Below are 18151 nucleotides of genomic sequence, written 5' to 3'. Positions count from 1 at the left end.
CTTGGGAGTCTGTACAGGTATAGGAACCCCTGAACTGTGAGTGGAGAACTGCAGGAGGCTGAGTATGGGGAAGTCTGAGTGACAGATCTCCCTGGGTCCCTCCTACACAGCGCCCTTCACAGTTTTGTTAGTTTTACCTCCAGGAGCTCTACTAGGTTCTCACAGTGAAGATTAAAGAGAAATCTCCTCCTATTCCTGCAGGTACACGAGGAAAAGTAACCATTTTGAAAAACACCAGAGCATTTTGTTTTTCCATCCTCAGACCAAATATGAAGATTCAAAAGAGTTCATGTGACAAAGACTGCTTATGACAACTACTGCATCTCACGACAACACAGGAGCTGTCTTTTCCTTACTTCCTAGGGTGAAAGCAATAGCAAATACAAGTTAATTTTACATATTATATTAGATATAATATTTTCTTCCAAAATTCCTGGAGAACAGCCTGAGGCAAGGCTTACCAACTGAAGTCTGCTTAACAATCCTTGGGGAGCCAAGTGAGGAGAAAATGGGAAGACAGACAAGGAGAAAAGGGAAATACAAGTGTTTATTACTGAACTGACCACAGAAGGAGGAGGAGGAAAAACATCCAGTTACTCAGACATTATGCCAGGTACCTGGAGGTTATGGAGTAATCTCCACAAAACCAACACATCTCAGGACTTCATTGGGTAAACAAGGAGGAAGCAAGATTTATCACCAATAGTTGGTCAAAATTTTTCCCCATGGGATACAAATTGTCTGGCACTTCAGACTGGACCGTCCAGCAGTGTGGGAGCGGACCAACCCAGGTGCTACTTACTCCATCAGGAGTCTAGTGGTGATGGGAGGGGCCTTTGAGCCTGTGACCCAGAGCTGCCAGAACTCCCACGGTGGTTTTAGGAGCAAACTCACTATGGCAGATTTTCTGTCTAAACTCTAATTTACACAACCAGATTGAAGGGCTCCCCAGGATAAACATGAAGGAGAAATACAGGGTTGTGTGTGTGTCAGGGAGAGAAAATGGGACATTGCTTTTAATTGACTTATCCAACCCAACATGGTAACTGTACAGAGGTTGAGAAATGCTGGTCTGGACTAAAAGCTAATGTGGTACTTCCCACATAAAAAAGGCTCAATGCAGAAATGCTGAATGAAATATAATCTGCCGATTTTATAAACATTGTCAAACAGTCATAGCCATCCCTCTGGTTTTCATCACTAGGTGTATTACCTGGGACACTTAACCACTCTGGGGCCATGGTTAACTTAGGAGTGAATAACTATTGGATTCAATGATTTCAGCTTAAACATTCTAGATGCAAATAGTATACAGAAAGTAGCTGACTTAAAGCACAAACAAGGTGATTTCTCTGGTATTGCTCTGCATAAGTTTTTCCTAGGCACACACATCATAAGACATACCCCAGGTTGATGACCGCTGGTGGTGCGACCCTGTGAGTGGGCAAACAACCCCTGATGTAACAAGATAACCTAACGGCAGCAACGTCAACAGTCAGGATGTGGGGGACCATAAGAAACACCTACTCCTGCATTTTCAGCTACCGCTATCTCAGCTGCTCCTTAGCCTTACTAGTTTGGGGTTTTCAAACTCCACTGGCACAATCCCATTCTCAATATTTCATAATAACTGATTAGAGCAATGAAGAATTCAAAATGTCAACGGTTGCTGGCATTGAAAGCTGTCCTCTTGGTAGGTAAAAGTGAAGGCTGAGTGGTAAGGCTAGCACTTAGCTACTAACAAGTCATATGGCTTATGCCACAAGTTCAGAAACAAATTTTAATTTTCATTAACCAAAATATACTTTTTTTAAAAATTTCAGTATTCACTGAAGTTTGTACCAGAAAATTTAATTTAACAGGGTGGCACGGATCAATAAGATTACATAGGTTTCAGGTAAACGTTTCTATAGCATTTGAACTGTTAATTTGACCCGTCACCCAAAGTCAAATCATTTTCCATCACCTTATATCTGTCCCTCCTTACTTCCTTTCCCGTACCACTCCTCCACATCTCCCTCCTACTGGTAACCACTTTATTTTCATCTATGTACCAGAAGTTTAAATCGCTACATATCACTATTGCTTTATGATCAAGAAGCCTCTTTGTTGTATCATGTAAATGTGGTGAGAGTGCCTGTGAAATGTAGTCTGTGTAGTCCAGAGTCATTATCTAGCCTTTTGTGAATTTTACCATTCCTACAGGTCACTAAAGTCTAGAGTATGTTTATAATTGTGCAAACTAAATGAGGGCTGTCACACCTAACACTGTAAAAAAAAAAAAAAGAGGAAAAACTCATGGACATGGACAACAATGTGGTGATTGCCTGGGGAAGGGGGGAAGGGAGACAAGGGAGGGGGTGGAGGAAGGGGTGGGGAAATAAAGAATGATGAATGGAGACCTGACTTGGGGTGGTGAACACACAATACAGTGTACAAATGATGTGTTGCAGAATTGTGCACGTGAAACCTATATAATTTTGTTAACCAGTGTCACCCAATAAATTCAATAAAAAGAAAAAAAAAAAGGAAACGAAAACAAAAAAAATTACAAGTTGTTTTTGTTGCTTGTAAAATCCAAAGTATGTCACATGGTGACCACCTGTTCTCCATCTTCAGTTGAGGAAATAACAGAAGGAAATGGACTGAATCTGAGATAGTTAGTTTAGTCATAAGGAAGAATTTTTAAACTACTCAGTATACCTGACTATGCTATAAGACATGAGGTAAGGTAATTACACTTAAGGAATGTGACCAGCTGAGTCAGGAATCTTTCCTTCCGAGAGCTCGGTCACAGGTGTATATGAAAAACCAGAAATAAAATGTGCTTCTGTTTTAAGGGTAATAGAAATCAATAGCTAACTTGACAGTGTTTGGGAAGTATAATGACTGACTAGAAACCTGACATTTTAAGCCTTTCTAGAAGCATCTATTAGGCATCCTTCATGAAATGTCATTTTCTTTTTTAGTTTTTACAGATAAAATATATAATCAATTCCATTTGTACTTATAAGGATAGCTTCTTTTTATCATATTTTCTAAACGCAGGCCTAACAGCAGATTTTATAGTACGAATCAGAGATAAGCTTACAGCAGCACTTTTTAGAACTTGAATCAATAGAATACAACTAATAAATTAGCAAACAGAATATTCGAGAAGCATACTGCTATTGGTTATAATTTGATACAGATCAGGAGCCACCAAAGTACAGCAGGTCCTTGAATAACACTGTTTTGTTCAACACTGTTTCATTGCAACACAGAAAAGATGCTGTAGAAACTTAACTTTTCTTTATACCAGTAAGCCTAAGGTAAAATTGGTTTCATTATATATTTTCCCGCCACAATTCCAAGAACCTATCAAGGATGTTAAATAATGACCCATTAGTGTATTTGTTTTCTGAACAACAGACTATTCCCAGCACATAGCTAGCCTACCCAACAGTACTAGTTCCAAAATATATAATGTAAAAGGCTTAACTTTCAGGTGCTGAGATTGTTGAAACTTGTCCAGAGGCTGCCCATATTACACAGGGTTTTTGGTTCAGGGTATTTTACTATGTAGGTTTTCTTTAGTACTTTTCTCTGGAGGTGATCTAAGAAAGACTACACTTTCCACCAAAACATCCTCATTTCTTTATTCAGTGAATACTGAACACTCAGAAGACTAAATGGACATGAACGAGACATACTGCCTATGCTCCAGGCTAGTGGGAGAAAGAGACAAAGCATAACAAAAATACAATAAAATGTATCAGCCAGGCAGTGGAGATCACTCATGATCAATGTAAACATGACAAGGGTCAGAATAAAAAATTATTAGACCATCTTCAAGTACATAAAAGGCAATTTGGGAGATAAATTATAGTTGCCAAAGAATAACATTTTTGTACATCCTGAAAAGTTTAAGGCCCTCAGCCTTCTAACTTGATGTTTAGGTCATTCAGGGATATTTTTTACTCAAAGGGAGGTTGAGAGACAGAGAAAGATCAGATTTATTTTAATGAAGATTACTTTGCAAACAAAATGAAGGAAGCATTTGAGAAGGACTGTATAGGCAAGAGATCACTAGGGCCTGAGTTAAAAAAAAACATACAGTAAGTACAAAGGTACCAATTTATGAAATCTTTCATGACTTGATGACTCTCTGGCCATGAGGAATGACATAGGTGTGAAAGATGACAAAGGTTTCTAGATAGAGAAAACAAACATTTGTATGGTTATTGTATGAACTAAGATAGGAAACCCTGTCATCCTTTCAGACGTCTTCCTTTCCCGAAACATTCGTATCTATAGGTTCTACCCATGGCTTTTGCTTTCAAAATATATTTCAAATTTTTCTGCCACCTCTGTTTCAAAAATCATTGCAATAACTTAGGGCTTTATATCTCCCAGCTCAATCCTCACAGACCTTATAGGATAATGTAGAAAGCCATCAAAAACTATTAAACTATTAAGCTGTGAAAAGGAAACAAATACAATATAACTTTCAAAAGACTGGTTTCTGGAACATCTCCAAGAGGTCTGGTGCTGGCTGCACAGAGCTGAGTGAGTTTTAGCCCATGAAGGGACACTGATGGAGGCAGAAATGTGGACCTTCAGAGGACGTGACAGCAAAGGACAACTCTGCCCCCAGACCCCTCATGTTTGCCATCCTCTGGATGCTGGCTCTGTTCCTTAGGTCTCCGAAGACTGAGCCTTTGAAGTTCCCTGGATTTTGTGTCTTATTTCTGTGTATTTGTTCCTTAGCATCCCATTTCTTAACTGACTTCACTTCTGACACCGAACATCATCCCTTAAGCCTGGTAAAGGCATATAAAGCTGGCACTGGCTATCTGCCACTTGACCCAGATGGAGGAAAAGGGACTATGGAGAGTGGTTTGGACATAGAAAGGTAGAAAAGGAGGGCCAAGAATGGAGTTGGAGGGGGTAGCAAAAGCAGCGGGAGTGCTGTGTGCACAGGGCACAGGGCACACGGCACACGGCACACGGCCAGGAGTGAGGGAACATGGCAGGGAGAAGCGGGGCTGTCAGGACTGGTCGGACTTTCTTCTTCTGGAGATCATTTCTCATGCATAACATCTATTAGCTAACAGAAAAAGAGCACTGGATTAAATCAGAAAAACAGGGTGTACACCAGACAACTTAGCAAACATGCTAATTACATGAGGGACAACCTCTTTGATCTTCATTTTCCTCATCTGTAACCACGCTGTCCAATATAGTCAACCCCCTCGGGGATTCATTATATATTTCCTGAACACCTCTAATTGTGCTACTTGAGATATGGTCTTTGTTGCAAAGTCTTATCATTAGAGAAGAGAATATAATGCCACAATGCAAAGTAGAAACGATTATAGTAAATGTCATAAGAAGCATTTTGATAAAAGGGCTTTGGAACTCGAGGATGAGATCAGTTCCTGCTATGGTGATGCTAGAAGCCTTACTAGGAGGATGGAAAAGGGACACATGTGACAGCACCGCACCCCCCAGAGTCTAACACAGTGTTAACGACGAGGTGATGCTGGAAGCCCACTGAGGAGACAGACATGCCGTCACGGCTGTTTGGCAGCACCAGCCCACACAGCATGGAGACCATGCCGGTGCCGCTTCTGCAATATTACACATTCTTCAAGACTGACACTAAGTCCCTCTTCCTCCATAAAGAGTACTGGACTCTTGTTATTTTTATGACTCTGGAAGGTAAATTATGTGGAGTAAGTCATTTTATGCATTTAATGATAAAAGCAGGAAATTGGTTACTTTTGGTCAACAGATTCATTTTTAATGCCATTACATGAATGCCAATTGATTTACTAATACATGAACTGAGACCACAGAGTTTGAGAGCTGAAAGGAGAAAGATCACTCCCAAACACACCCACTCACACCTCTCTGCACACATCATCACCGCATGACCCATTTTGTTTTAGGTCAGTAATTCCATTCTTCCCTGTGTAACACTTTACAAAACCGCATTTTTCTCTAAAATAAAAGTCTACATTCTCATTTTGAAGTCACTTGACCAGGAACGAAATTATCATTTACTTGTAAACAGTTTGTTGGAGGCCTGGGGATACATGTCAAGTGAAATTAGGACAAGATTTTAAAAAGAAAGGCTGTTTTCCATGGCAGCCACAGACATCAAAGCTCTAAATAACATCGGAGGCATTAAGCTCACAGCCACATGTTCCTTCTCATCGGAACTGCTGGCATGTCTCATTGTAGTAATGACCCCTTCTCACTGGGAGAAAGGTTCGACCACTATGAAAATAGCCTTTTAAAAATACAATTTTTAATACAATACAGGGCTTGAGGGGGGAACAAAGCATTTTTACAAACCACATTGCTGTTGCCTGGCTTCTCCAGCATCAGGACTGGCTCGAGGGTGATGTCAGACTGTGGTGCATGGAGGCGGGCTGGGCTCACTCAGTGGCGCCCTCTGGAGCTCGAATCACCTCTCAGAACTCTCTGGTAGTGAGTCTAACAGGCTGCACCTTATAGCCCTGCCCCATACTCACTGGATGTGAGCTGCCTGAGTCCTGGCCTGCCCCAAGAGAGGCAAGCATGCTCGGGGAGGAGCTGACAGTTGCTGGCCTCTGCAGGCTACAGCACTCCTGTCCCTGAAGGGGGTGAGTGGGAGGAGCATTTCTGTGTCCATTACGGGATTATACTGCATCAAAGCTCACATCTTCAGGGGAATGCTTCAAATGAAACATAAAGATTGGTATGGTGGCTGCTGGGCGGAGGGGGCAAAAAGAGGAGGTAGCAAAGGGTACGGGGTGGGGAGGGAGATAAATGGTGAGGGATGGAGACTTGACTTGGGGTGGTGACCACACAACACAATGTACAGATGATGTGTTATAGAGTTGTTACACCAAAAACCTGTATAATTTTGTTAACCAGTGTCACCCCCAATAAACTCAATAAAAAGGAGAAAAAAAGAACCATAAGGAGTTGTGAACTAGAAAGGCCCAGAGAAATGATCTGATCTCCTCATTTCAAAAAAGTAGAAAATAAAGATGAAAGGTTTCAAAGAGTTCAAGTAAAGGTTAGGAATGGGGATCTTACAAATATCTGATAGGACATCATGGGAAACTGCTTTAGACACGGTTCTAAATGCAGTGAACAGGAGAGCAAGGATAATCACAATGTGTATTATCATAAATACATGTCCGATACTCAGTACAGTACTAGGTCTATAACAGAGATGAAATGATCAATAAGGAAGAACTATAACTCAGAGCTGCAAACACATGGAATGGGTGGCTTCACACGTAGTGCCTGCCTCACTGGCCTAAGTATAAGACAGGTGACGACTAAGTGGAGGGTTTGTAAAGGGCTTTACATGTCAGACAGGTAGCTGGACTAAAATGGGGGTTAATTACCCCCATTTGAGTGATATGATGACTCAAAATTCTAGGTCTTTTAATTTCTAGTTAGTGCTTTTCTTTTAAACTATCCAACTGAACACAGCTCAGAAAGAGATCATGTTCACTTTAAATCAAAGAGGGTCAACATAAAGTCTAAACTGAATTCAGTGCTCTACCCTCTATTTTTTATTTCTTCTCAAAGAAGTTAAACTATCATTGCCATCTTGCAAATAGTGGCAAGTCTTGTTGTTAATTTGGCTCTAGGTAGGTTATCCAGTGTAGACCTGCACTGATGAACAGTCATTTCTCATGTTACATTTCACAGATAATGCATTGATTATTGCAATAATATGTAACTTGCAAACAGGAACATGGCTTTCATTGTGCTAAGTAAAACCAGTGCAGATACAAAATGGAATTCTTTGTGATTATCATTCAAAATTATAAGGAATAAAGAGCTACTTCCAGAAGTCCTCTGATAATTTCTAAACCAAGGAATAGCAAAAGGAAGGATCTTTCTACATAACTAAAAATTAAGCAATCAGAGAACCCAGGAGTTTAAAGGAAACTAAGAGGTCATTCAGTTCAACTCTATGAAGAAATGTATTGTTCCATATTCCCCACAGATATTAGTCAGCCCCTGCAGGAACGTTGTTCCCTCACCACTTCTCAAGAAGCCAGTTCCCTGTAGGACAGTTACGCTTTTTAGATAAAAACAAATTTTGAAAAATTGCTTGTTTTGAAAAAAAAGATAAACTGGAAATATGTTCGTTACAATGGAGAAGAATAACAACTAACAATTGGATAACACTTCAGATTTCACAAAAATATTTCACATTAGGAATTTCATTGAATTCTCTCAAAATACAAAGCAATAGCTATAATCTGTATCCTTTCATACTGACTTGTCCAAAGTTATCCAACTATAAAGCCTTAGAATGGAAAATGCAGAGCTCAGACTTCTAAGGATCTGAACACATGTAGGAGACGCCACCTACTAAAGAGGTTAAAAAAAAAAAGTCAAGATGTGCTCTTGGATCTAAAGTTGTTCCACTGAAAATAAGTTTAATACATAGTGCTTTTAGAGAGAAACAGTGTACTTCCTTTTCCAAAGCATTTACTTAGTTCTCTTTGTAGAATCTAAAAAGTATATTTGTAATTCAAACTACAGTGTGTCTGTAAAGTCATGGTGCACTTTTGACCGGTCACAGGAAAACAACAAAAGATGACAGAAATGTAAAATCTGCACCAAATCAAAGGAAAACCCTCCTAGTTTCTGTAGGATGATGTGGTAGCATGTGCGCATGCGCAGATAATGACGTAACACCGTGTATACAGTGGAGCAGCCCACGGCCATGCCAGTCAAGATGTGGACGGTACAGAGGAAAGTTCAGTGTGTTCTGTGGCTCGCTAAATTCGAATCCATGGCCAAAGTGCAACATGAATATCGGCGCGTTTATAACGAAGCGCCACCACATAGGAATAACATTACTCAGTGGGATAAGCAGTTGAAGGAAACCGGTAGTTTGGTGGAAAAACCCCATTCTGGTAGGCCATCAGTCAGTGATGAGTCTGTAGAGGCTATACATATACGGGATAGATACCTAAGGAGCCCTAAAAAATCTGTGCGTGAGCCCACATTGAACTGCACTGAATAGATATGAAACTGGAAGAGTTTTCATTTTATTTGGTGCAGATTTCACATTTCTATGGTCTTTTGTTGCTTTCCTATGACGGGTCAAAAGTGCACCATGACTTTACGGACACACTGTATTTCTATAAAAATTTACAATTTAATTTTGGTTCCAGTAATCCTTTTAAAAAATATTTTATTATTTCAGTGGCATTTATGCATGTGCAACAAAATTATTTTAAAAAATCAATCAAAAGTTGGCAATGGGCCCTGGCCGGTCGGCTCAGTGGTGGAGCACTGGCCTGGCGTGCAGGAGTCCCAGGTTTGATTCCCGGCCAGTGCACACAGAAGAAGCGCCCATTTGCTTCTCTACCCCTCCCCCTCTCCTTCCTCTCTGTCTCTCCCTCTCCCACAGCCGAGGCTCCATTGGAGCAGAGTTGGCCCAGGTGCTGGGGATGGCTCCATGGCCTCTGCCTCAGGTGCTAGAATAGCTCTGGTCGCAACAGAGCGACGCCCCAGATGGGCAAAGCATCGCCCCCTGGTGGGCATGCCGGGTGGATCCCAGTCAGGCGCATGCGGGAGTCTGTCTGACTGCCTTCCCGTTTCTGACTTCAGAAAAATGCAAAAAAAAAAAAAATGTTGGCAATGACAGTTTATAAACAATGAGACTCTTTGCTTCTTAAAATTGATCCAAGTATTTATATATGATATGTCTACAAAATATGTTGAAGAGGTTTTGAGAAATGTAGTTCTGCAAAATATTTTTTATGAATTGAACTCTAGAGACCATTTCAAATTTAATAGGCTCAGAAGCAAATACAGGTTTGTTTTTTTATTAATTAAAAAAAAATTGCCTGACCAAGCAGTGGTGCAGTGGATAGAACATCAGACTGGGACACAGAGGACCTAAGTTCAAAACTCCGAGGTCGCTGGCTTAAGCGCGTGCTCATCCGGTTTCAGCAAGGCTTACCAGCTTAAGCCCAAGGTTACTGGCTTGAGTGTGGGCTTATCTGGTTTGAACAAGGTTCACCAGCTTGGACTCAAGATCACTGGCTTGAACAAGGGGTCCCTCACTCTGCTGTAGCCCCCCAGTCAAGGCACATATGAGAAAGCAATCGATGAACAACTAAGATGCCATGACGAAGAATTGATCCTTCTTATCCCTCTCCCTTCCCGTCTGTCTGTCCCTATCTGTCCCTCTCTGACTGTCTCGTCTCTATAAAATAAAAATTTAAGAAAAAGCAAATAAAGTAAAAGATAGAACGAAGTACCTGATGTTGTAGTGAAAAGTATGGGATTGATTTAAGCTGATTCCATGGTAAATGGAATTGGACTCTTGCTTTGTACAAGTTTCAGGCAGCAGGACAATAGCTACATAAAAAACCTAAGAAAATTGTTGTCATTAAAGGTTCTGTAAGATTCTATAGGAAATAAACTCAGTATAACATAACCGATATTATTTAGCTCCCTAAACTCTCTGGTGGCAATCAAGATAACGAAATGTGATGACCCAGACTTTGAGCTTTTTACCTTGATATGCCCCATGCCCTATCAGACATCGGGGAAAGTGGCTGTTTACTTTCCTCAAGCCCTTGTCACAGGGCACAGCAGAACATCACAGGCTCCACTATTTGCAAAATTCTCCCTCACCTCTGAGCAGAGGAAGCCATCTTTGAGTGCCGTCAGATCTCATGTGGCAACTCAATGAACAAGGAACATTTCCAAGGTAAGCCACTCCTGCATCCACGACCTGGCTAATGGTCAGGCAGGGACAGACACAAAAAGCTTGAATCTATAATGACACCCAAAAGATACACAATCCCCAAATTTCCTATTTTTCACTGTCATGACCACCCATGCTCTCTCTCTACTCTGGCACTTTCTGGATTGACTGCTGTTTAGCATTCTTTCTGGGATGGGCCTTGCAATGAAATCGGCTCCCTTTGTACCATATGAAAACGCCACATCTCTCCTGAATCCAGAAATTGCTTTGTCTCATTATTAATTCTATAGAGGAAAGTACCTAGAAATATTCTGAAATGTGAACAATAAATTTCACTATAAAGTTAAGTCACATGGAAAAAAAAAATTCAGAGATGTTGGATGGGGGCAAAACTCGGATTAAGGGGCCAAGTGTGGCAGCTCTGTTTTGTTTCATCAGTGACATTTCCATCTTTGTGACTTCATCATCCATTGATTCCATTCTGGCTTCTATTGAACATTTTTGTGACAATTTACCAGCTAGTATTACATTATTCTTTTCAACATCTTTTGAGTTTATTAGGTTTATTGAATTGTTTATGAAAATAAATTCCTAGCTTCTAAATGTTGAGCTCTTGAAAATAAACATGACAGAGAAAAGAATGAATGCTCCACGAAAGCCTTGGATTGGATTTGGGGATATTTAGAGTAAAAGGACTGATGTGGCTTATTTTAAACCACTACCATTAACAACAAAACCTTACTGCTTTAAAAACAAGTTTTAATAACAATTGTTATACATTTTCGTGTAATGGTAACTTGAACAATTTATAGTAACTAAAGAAAACCAACTAATACCAAACCCAAGTTGGTAGGTTTTATATTATGATCAAGAAACTAAACCATCATATATCCTTTAATGAGGGCATACAAGACAACCACATATAATGGCATAACCACCTAGAACAGGTGAGTAAAGAGAAAGGTAACGTGCAGGGATGGAAATACCTACCATCTGAGTTCTCATTCTAATTATACGTAAAGTAACATTCAACTCATAAGATTAATTTTAAGAATGAAAACCATACACAAATGGTCATCACTGTCAATTATTAGCATCAAAATGTTTAGTGTTGTCCAGACATGATTAAGTATCCTGGTTATTATCTTCTAAAAACATACTGCCGGGCCCTGGCCGGTTGGCTCAGCGGTAGAGCGTCGGCCTAGCGTGCGGAGGACCCGGGTTCGATTCCCGGCCAGGGCACACAGGAGAAGCGCCCATTTGCTTCTCCACCCCTCCGCCGCACTTTCCTCTCTGTCTCTCTCTTCCCCTCCCGCAGCCAAGGCTCCATTGGAGCAAAGATGGCCCGGGCACTGGGGATGGCTCTGTGGCCTCTGCCCCAGGCGCTAGAGTGGCTCTGGTCGCAATATGGCGACGCCCAGGATGGGCAGAGCATCGCCCCCTGGTGGGCAGAGCGTCGCCCCATGGTGGGCGTGCCGGGTGGATCCCGGTCGGGCGCATGCGGGAGTCTGTCTGACTGTCTCTCCCCGTTTCCAGCTTCAGAAAAATGAAAAAAAAAAAAAAAACAAAACAAAAAAAAAAACATACTGCCGTTTGAGAACAACACTCATCTATGGGGTTATTCAAGCTCCCCATTCATACCCACAGGGGGTCCTACCATTCTTTGATATAGATCCCAATGACTAAACCTGCCCCTTCTTCTAGTCTGAATAAGTATTTTATTAACAATCTTTTCTATGCAGTTTCCCAAATCAAGCATCCAGTCTTTTCAGTCTACAGAATTTTGCCACTAATGAGCAAACAGACATGATTTATCAATTCCATTATTTATACCATGTAAATATTGCTAGACACTGGGGGGAGTAAAAATGAATAAATGTGTCTTTCAGGAGCTCAGCTGAGAAATGGGAAAGGGCAGAAGGATAAAGTATAGCTCACCTCAAAGACTGTACGCCTGGTGAGACATGGAGTCAGTGACTGCGATAACCCACAGATCCTGGGCTAAGAGGTAGTCTTATCATTTGGGCTCAAAGATTTCTTAGATTTTAATCCCTTTGCCAAATGACTTTCTCACCTAAAAACCACGAGAACATAAAGAAATAAAAAGTGAAAGAAAACATTGAGTGGGGAAACTAGAAGAGAGAAGAAGAAGTGATCACAAATATTAAAGGCAAGGAGTAAAAGCTCCTGTAGTAACAACCATGGTGGGAGGAGAGAAATTAGCCCCCAGCACCAGCTCAAAGGATATAAATGGCAAAGTAGATGATGTGAACTGGGGAACTGAGAGTGGCTGATGAGAATCAGACAGAAAAGAATAGTAATATCAAATTCTGCTAGACTCTATCCCAGGAAGAAACCCACAGCAACATTAATGAGCACTTACTATCTTTACAGAAACAGAACAGTACAGAATGTCCTTCTCAGAAGGAGTTGACAATCACAGTCCAGTCAAACAAGATGGCAAGACAGGCAGAGAGGTTCACATATGTGGGGAACTGACTGATAAGCACAAAAGAACAGAGAAATAATTCTTCCACAATTCTTTCATGAGTCTCCTTTTTGAACTCATTCAAGCACTTCATGACCCAAGGATGATCTCCAACACGAAGAGAACCACATTCCTCATTAGAGCTGTGGAACCCAAGTAAGTGATATGGAGCAGTGCTTTTCAAACTTTATTGTTCCTGTGAATTAACCAGAGATCTGGTGGGAATGAAGATAGTAATTTGTTATGTCTGGGATGGGAGCAAAGAGTCTGCATTTCTAATGAGCTAGTTGATGTGGCTGGAATTTGTTTTGAATGATAAGACTATGGAGAACCTTTCTCTCCTCCTACCACAAGAAAAACTGATGACAGAGACAGAGGGATCAACCAGGTTATATAAATATGATCCAAAAGGAGGCGGTGAAAAGCGAGGCCAAGAAATCTGTCCACTGTTGGAATGGAATGAATGGAAAATTGACACTTATTAATTAGTACCAGGCACCTTCACATACATATATTAATTCTCACAAATTCTGGGAAGAATACATATCACCTTTTACTGTAACAAAAGTTAAGGAACTATCCTGAAGTTATCAAATTCACACATGGCAGAGCCAAGAGAAACCCAGCCCTGCTGGACTTGAAAGCCTGTGCTTCTTCTCCAAAAACTGACTCTCTGAAAGAGCAAACTTCAGGATGACTCTCAGAAAAGCCAAACCTGAGACAGAAGGAGAAACCCTGAGAAGCCACAGTCTTTTCTTTTCTACACATTGTGAATTCTTCTCATTGGTAGGAAACCTGACCAACTCAGGGGACTCACTGGTAGGCCAGACAAGCAGAGTGACTGCAGAGAATGGTCTGATCACAAATTCCTCAGTGGGCAGGGCACAGCGGTAGTCCCGTCCCAGGCCTGTGGCTTCCTTAGCAAAGGGCGATCCTGAGTAAGTTAGCCCTGTTAATTCGTTGTTCTTAGGTAGTAACTAGGATAACACTCCTTTGACAGGTCAGAGTAACTTTCCTTTTCAGCCCCCCTGGAGGCATCACCACCAGCACAGAACCACCAGACCAGGAGACCACATGACTTTTCATAGCTCTCTTGTTGCCCACATACCCACTCTATTTATTGTTAACTGTGAACTATCCTCTTCCCACCAACGTAAAAGAAGGGTCTCTCTATTCTGCTTGATCCAACCCGAGACTTCCTGGGTTTGTCCTCCTACCTTCCTTAATCCACCACTGATGGCTCTTCCTTCTGGTTCCTCCTTTGAGTCTAAATGTATAAACTGAACTGCAAAACTCCCATGGTCTGCAACATTTTCTCAAGACATGAGCTCTTAGCTCCAGGGATGTTCTCAAAATTTGGCTTAAATAAACTCATAATGCCTTCTTGTATAAGCACTGTGCTAAAATCGCAGAAACTGGGATCACATCTTGGTTTTTGTAATAATGCTAGCAGAGTACACACAAGAAGAAAAGTAAATGCACTAGATTGTAAAGACTGGGGCAGACCTCTTTCTTAATGTCCAGTATCCTTTGTCTTAAGATTTGGTGCAATATGTTATAAGTAAATAAATACACTCATAATATTTTTCTATAGGTTTGGACATTCTTTCATCAACAACACAGAGGTCTACTTAGTAATGAAAGAAAATGTAGTCAACAGCTTCCATCCTAAAATTCTAATGTACAGAGTAAACTAATAAAAGCATGTATGAGAGTATAGTAAAGTCAGAGTAGGCATGCATTTGCTTCCCAAAGGAGTCTTGTTCTTCAAAGCATAAATTAACCCAAAATTCCCCACAGTTTAAACAGGCTAAATAACATAATAGACTAAAAAATACAAATAGAACCTTTTTAAAGTGTCAATGATTTTTAGCTTTAAATAAAACATTGCTCTTTCAGATTTGATTTAGTCCAACACATCAAGAAAATCTAAACAAATACCATTTAACACTAATTGTAATGGATAAAAAAAAAATACAAGAATTTGGCTTAAAGAGACAATGCATCTCACAATGAGCTCACCAGTATAACCAGCTGGGACCAGTTAACCACATTTACCAAATAAGGCCAGTTTTTCCAATGCCTGAAATCTTTCTGTAGTGAGATCACTTCACTTCTCACTGGGTTTTCTCCAGGAACTGTAGAGGTCATCTCCCTAATTCCGAGTCAGTAAATCACCAGGCACTCCATGCAAACGTGGGCTGATGATCTCTGGAGAGCGTTCATTTTACTGAGTGTATAGAGAAGAGAGAGATGCAGAATGTACTCTAACGACAGAATGGTAGGAAGCTATAGTAAGCAAAACCTATTAATAAAGTCAATGAAAGATGTTTACTTTTGTGAATAAAAATGGCAGACCTTGCCTTATTTCTCTCAATGTTTCAAGCACACCTCTTGTTATCTAGCACTGAATCTATACAAATACATCCACAAATTCCAATAATGTTGGCTACCGAAGGAGTCATCTACACATCCCCCCAAAAACAAAATAATTTTTTTGTTTCATTATTCACCAACTGTTTTTTTTTATAGTGTAGAAACAATGCATATGGACAAAAGAAAGTTAAATCCATGAGGATATTTACCATGTTCCCACTTAAAGCACCGCTGTGGAGATATCTACCATATTTTGGAGTTCACGTTGCAATGCAACACCTAAACCAAAGCATGAGATTGTAAAGTGGTTTTTACATGGCCTTCTCTTAAATATCTAACTACATCCCATTTAAGAAGAAAAAAAAATTCTTCTTCTAAACTTGTGTGCAAAACCGTGGCTTTAAACTGAGAATATAAATTTGGCTTCAATGGTAAAAGATTTCCATGAAGATAAATAAATTTAAAATAAAAAATTTTGGTGTTTATGTTACAAAGATGACTTTCAACTACTAATCTGTTCCAGGTCATGGCCAATTTAATGTTACTATAAACTCTGTGGTTTCCCATGTGGGGAGGCAGCTCATCAAATGCGCATTACAAAGGCTATAATATTAGAGGAGGTCCCATTTACAAGAAGACCTAAAAGATAGCAGGAGGGTGAAAAGTGACATTTGTTTCAGGCCTTAGACCAGGAGTTTGCAAAACATTTTCTGCAAAAGGCCAGATAATAAATATTCATTCAGTTCTTTGTGGGTCACATGATCCTGGAAACAACCACCCAACTCGGCCATTGTAACATGAGAGCTGCCAAGGGAAACATGTACAGATGAGTAACGTTGTGTTCTAATAAAACTTTATCAGAACTGAAATCAGAACTTAACAAAATTGTCACATGTCACAAATTATTATTCTTTTAATTTTAGAAAACCATTTAAAAATGTAAAACCCATTCATAGATCATGAGCCACAAAAAGCAGGCAGCTGGCCAGATCTGTCCTGCAGTTTGATCCTGATCTTAACACAGAAAAATGAACATTCTCAGCTGAGGAAACAAAGAATACATCTCCACTGCGGAGGGTGGAACACTCAGCCTGAGGTGAAAGAGAATAGAGTCCCCTGGATCTTTTACTGAGATGCACACTCTGAGCTAAGCTAGTGTGATAGAATTGTTAAAAACGCCATACAGAATGGTGGACTCAGTCCTGTGTTCTCCTTCCTTTGGAGACCTGGTAACAGATGAATTCACAGATGGGGAGATAAGCCTCTTCTGACCGAAGGCAAGGACAGAAGTAAACTGTTAAGAAGATGTAGTTCCTGGAGCTTTCTTACTAAGTTATTAGAAAAGCACGCCCATGGCAGGTACTGCTGAATGAACACAGAAAATGAGAGTGATGAGGCCCTTAAGGATACAGAAGAAACAGAAGGGCTAAAGATGAGGCTCATCTCTGAATCCCTTGGAAGAGACCAGGTTTGTAACTTACTAGAGTGTAACTGGTGGGAACTGAGTCAAAGACTCTGTGATGTAACACAGGCCTGAGGTGGTCTCCCCTTGCTCTCCTGCTGGTGGGATTTTCTGGTCAGCAAGTCTGTGTGGCCAGCAGGTACAAAGAAATGATTGCCCTCCCCCCCCCCCAATGGTAGAACAAAATTTATCATGTGCATTCTAACGCAAATAATGATGAATCATTGCCTGGTAGCTGGTCTCTCTGACTCCAGCTTTTATAATGCCCATAAACTAGTTTCTTGAAATACAGGTTCAAAATTCGACTGCCACATGAATGTAGCATTGTGATTAGGAACACGTGCCTTAGAGCCAAACTGCCTGCTTTGTTCCTTACTAGCTGCCTAATCCTAGACCTAGGCAAATTATATCACACTCTCTGCAGCTTAGTTTACTCACTGGTAGGAAGAGAGTGAAAACAATCCCTTCTTTACAGTGTTGTTGTAAAGATCAATATAAATATAGTGAGCGACCCAGAATACTCTCTGACACACAGACTATCTATTAAATCCTAATCATCGTCATCATAGTTTTGATTAAAATAATAAAATAAAATAATTGCCTTGGCACAGCACAAAACTCTCCATTATTCTGCCCCAGCTGGATACTTCCTGTCTCATTTCTCACTCAGTTGACTTCATCTTCCACTTCCATACATCTGCCAACCTCTGGCCCAGTATTTATTCATACTGTGGGTTATGAAATACAGGTGGGTTTTCCGATCATTTTCTTGGGTTATAACCACCAGCATTCGTTTTAACAAAATGGATCAGAGTAAATTGAAAACACCAAATTATATCACATGCAGAAACAGAAGTATGTTAGCAAATATAATCACTCAATTATGATGTAAAATACATTTTTTTTGTGTGTGTGGTTCATGTTTTAAAATATAGCTCTAATCACACCAGAGCATATCAAAATTCTAAGCCACTTCACAAAAGCTTATACCACCATGATTCTTCTCTTTTGCCTGGCATACAGTTTTTCCTTGCACTGAATAGAACATTTCTGCCAGCCTTTAAATTGCACCTGCTGAATGCTAAAGTTTCACAGA

At 40.4% G+C, this 18151-nt stretch overlaps 1 protein-coding gene and 1 non-coding gene across 2 annotated transcripts in view; one reads left to right on the top strand and one right to left on the bottom strand.

Moving 5' to 3' along the window:
* Nucleotides 1-18151, bottom strand: part of ARHGAP42 (Rho GTPase activating protein 42) — a 283181-nt gene that overhangs the window by 80065 nt on the left and 184965 nt on the right. The window lies entirely within an intron of this gene.
* LOC136389981 (small nucleolar RNA SNORA81) lies at nt 14596-14773 on the top strand. The gene has a single exon (XR_010748514.1). It is a non-coding gene; the product is annotated as a small nucleolar RNA SNORA81 (small nucleolar RNA).

The sequence above is a fragment of the Saccopteryx leptura genome, chromosome 1 (genome assembly GCF_036850995.1).
Source record: "Saccopteryx leptura isolate mSacLep1 chromosome 1, mSacLep1_pri_phased_curated, whole genome shotgun sequence".
Taxonomy (NCBI): domain Eukaryota; kingdom Metazoa; phylum Chordata; class Mammalia; order Chiroptera; family Emballonuridae; genus Saccopteryx; species Saccopteryx leptura.
Note: the sequence above shows the minus strand (reverse complement) of the source record. Positions and strands in the feature narration are given on the sequence as shown.